Below are 4,069 nucleotides of genomic sequence, written 5' to 3'. Positions count from 1 at the left end.
TTCTAAGTGCTACCTTACATTTGTAAATTGTGCAATCACTAAATAACACATTTTATTAATGGATAGAATCATTAAAATATATTAAGTTGCATTATTATTTGGGTCAATAGTGTCATCATGTGCATAGTGCATATCATCTAATGGTTTGTATAAATAGAAAACAAATTTTCAATTGGATTGATAAAGTTTACAAATTAAAGTTGGGTTCCATGGGAGGACTTCAAGGTCTATTTTTAAGGAGTAGAAGGTTACATTGAATTAAAAAATATTGTTACAAGATTAATTAGATTTTTTTCCTGAAAAAATAGCAGCCCTTACTTTTTAGGACTACAGATTAATTAGAATCTTTTACTTAGGATACTTCAAATAATCCTCAAAAATCTCAACAACACCCCAAGAGATTTCGAGAGAGTTGGTAGAGGTTAGCATGTATAGATGACAAAACCTTTCCCTTTATTTTTAAGATAGAATGCATGTCATTTGATCTTTTCAATTGTTTTTATTAACAATTTTTATTTTATCTTTGTACAAAGAATATGAAACGTTAAAAACAAATAGCTATCATAAATTAATGTCAATTATTTTTATACCCTAGAATAAATATAAAGAGCATTTATCAAAGACACTAATGTGTATTAAAGAAGAAAAAATTGAAGTGAGTGGTTACATGCCATTGCTGAAATATATATCCAAAACAAAATAAATAGATAAAAGCAAAAAGAATTATTAGATTTAAGAAATCTTAGAACTTAAAAATCATTGGTTGTTCTTCACCTAGGGCAATTGATTTAAAATGTTAATTCATATTCACCTAGGGCAATTGATTTAAAATGTTAATTCATAGTCCTCAGTTAGAATTGCTCATAAACTTAACAATGGAAGTTTAAAAATACCTCTAAGGGACATAAATGAAATGCTTTAAATTTTGAGTCAACACATAATGACTAATTGTAAGAGTTAGGTTGACCTTAAATTTCGAATTGAAAGTCATTTTGAAAAATTGGACAACTCACCTAGGTCACTTATGCAAATTTCAATACAAAGTGGGTTGATTGAAGATTGGGATTGTTCCTTAGAGTGAATGTAACTGAAATTAAGTTTGTTCAAATTATGTATTAGATTTTAATAACAATACACCTTATGTATTTAACCAAACAAAAATAAACATAAAATGAAATTAAAAAATGCAAGATGTGCAAGTTTCACCATACAATAATAAATTAATTTTAAATATATTTTTTCCCACTTTAAATGTCTCAAACAAAAATAGTAGTTTAAATATAACTAAACATAGTTAATTATCTATGTATTATTTCAATGTGTTCAAATAATCCTTTCTCTTTTAAAATCCTTTAAAATTAAATAACCTAAAATAGAATTCTCTATTTAAGAGATACCAGTTTGACTTCCAAACCCAAATGAAAGCAGAAGAAAAAGGCAGAGTCAACCTAAACCAAATGAAAATTTATGCATACATACTTACCTTTTTTAGATAACATTCTGGATGTGTCGCCATACTCACCTACTTCTGCTGATTAAAAAATTCGTTTTTCATGTTTTTTCCTTCATCTATAATTAAAAAATTGGGACCAAAACAGTTCCATCCTCGTTACAGAGGTAAAGGTATCTGTATACTCGTTCAATCGCACTCAGTCCCGCTGGGAAGGTACAAATGAAAAAGGAAAAGCCATTACAGGAAATTCTGGAGGATACAAATTTTTAGGAGTACCCTACATGGGCATCCTGTCAAGCAACAATCCCTTTTATCCCGAGTGTACAGGAAAAGAGATGATCGATCCCAGATTTGGAATGTATACCGCCAGCGAAGAGGGTCCAAATTCCAATCAATTCCCGGGACATGTGTCCAGCTAAAATTTTAGATCTGTAACGTAACAAAAGAGCTTTGTCAGGGCATCTCCCTGACGAAAGAAATTATAAGAGTTTCCTGTGTACACACATGGTGGTCCCGTCCTAAAAGAGGCAGCTGCCCTCTCTCCGGAACTCTGTACAAGCAAGGGAAAGGACCCAATAATAGAGATTCGACAACTGATCGAATCTGGTGTGTTTGGGTTGATCAATGGAACTTGTGAATCAATATAAATGAAATTCTTACAGTGAAAGAATAATTATATTTGTTTTAACTAATAAAAAATTACAATTTGACATAAATTGATTTAGGTACAGTAAATTTCCAGTCCAATTTTCAGCGTGAACATGAGCAATCTTCCAAAAGATGCCCGTCCTTTTCTAAATTCTAGTGTTGTCTGTATGGATTTAGTTTTTAAATGAACCACCCACCCATGCATTAGAATAGTGACTACCTGTGCGTTAGAAATAGAGGCCTGCATCCCCTACTTTGGACAAGCTTCTTTGCTAGGAGTTTCAATTGTCTGAAACAGCCGAAAAATGCCTCTCCAAACTGTATTCCATTTGTAGGCTCTTACATTACGGAACTCTTACAGTCATAACATCGATGATCAGAAATCACTTGTTTCTAATTCTACCAAAGAATAAAGCAACAATTTCAATGTTCTCTAATGAGAACAACTACACCATAATCTTCAAAATAAGTTACAAAAGCATTTGTCATAGGAATTTTTTGAAGCATTGAAATGCATTATATCTTATAGTTTGAAGCTTGAAATTCATGTAGATATATATTATATAACATTCTGAACCGGGGAAATATTTGGTTAACAGCTTTGAGGACTCGATAAATGTAACATTTAGCCAACAGTCTTGAGGATTACATATATCTAACATTTTGAAGATTGATGTGTATGTCTGTTCATTGAGAATGTGAAGTCCAATACTCACTTCATCGTTCCTTTCCTCCATCTCTTCATTTGTTTGCTGTCTCTTTATATTTGAAGAGCTATACATTCATATTTATATGAATGCAGATTATATAACATTCTGATACATTTATATAAAATATGAATGCAGATTATATAACATTCTGATACATTTATATAAAATATGAATGCAGATTATATAACATTCTGATATGTCGTCAAAGAATTGGTGGAGCATTTCCACAAACAGCATCGAAGACCCCACAAATATATCATTTGATAAACAACCATCTCCATAAATCTAACATTTTAAGATCGATGTGTGTATGCCTATAGCATTTAACACTTTTATATGCCATCGAAGAATTGGTGGAACATTTGATTAAGAGGCTTGAGGATTCCATAAGTCTTTGACATTTGAAGATGTGAATGATTGTAGTCTGTATCAAAATGTCTGCAAAAAGTGGTGGCCCACTTAACAAACTGCCATTCAAGTTCTGCATTTTTGTTCAGGATCACATTGAAGCAGACCTTGCTTCTAGGTCAAAGGAAAAACATGCTGAGTAATTGCTCCTCAAGAAAAAAATTTGTTGCTTCAAAAAAAAATTACTTAATTGCTACAAGAGATATTTGATCTAATATCCTCGACTCCTGGAGATTAATGGAAACCAATTCTCTCAATAAAATTAGATAACTACAGTTTGTCAACAAGTTTCTTAGTTCGATAATATCCAATATTATTTTTATTTTTTTTTGTCTTGCTCTCTTCTTTCTGACGATGGATTATTAAGTTTGCTCTCTTCTTTCTGACAATGGACAATGGATTATTAAGTTTTATGAAGTTTGATCCAAACCATCTAGAAAATAAATTAACTAATTTATACTAGAAGTCATGCACAATAGAAACATGGATTGTGAAAATTATATGACTACAATCACCGTTACTCCCTTAAAATAAAAATAAAATTAAAGAAAAACAAGCTCTATAAATAAAAATCAGCTAAATAGAGTTCCAATATTTAAGTTTCTTAGTTCCTATGTATGTTGATAATCTGTCTCAATTTTTTATTCCATACAACTTTGTTAACTTGCTTTCAATTACGCTTTCTTAAAGTGCCAAATTAACTCTCATTTTCTCAAACTGAATGCTCTGCTTTCTTTATAAGCTATGAAAAAAGACCAATCAATAATTTGCTTTTAAGTTCTGATTCAATCCCCAAACCTTCCAAATAAGCATAACTCGAGATAGATTTAACAAATCTAACTGCTTATTT

The sequence above is a fragment of the Cryptomeria japonica genome, chromosome 10, assembly GCF_030272615.1.
Source record: "Cryptomeria japonica chromosome 10, Sugi_1.0, whole genome shotgun sequence".
NCBI classification, from domain to species: domain Eukaryota; kingdom Viridiplantae; phylum Streptophyta; class Pinopsida; order Cupressales; family Cupressaceae; genus Cryptomeria; species Cryptomeria japonica.
Note: the sequence above shows the minus strand (reverse complement) of the source record.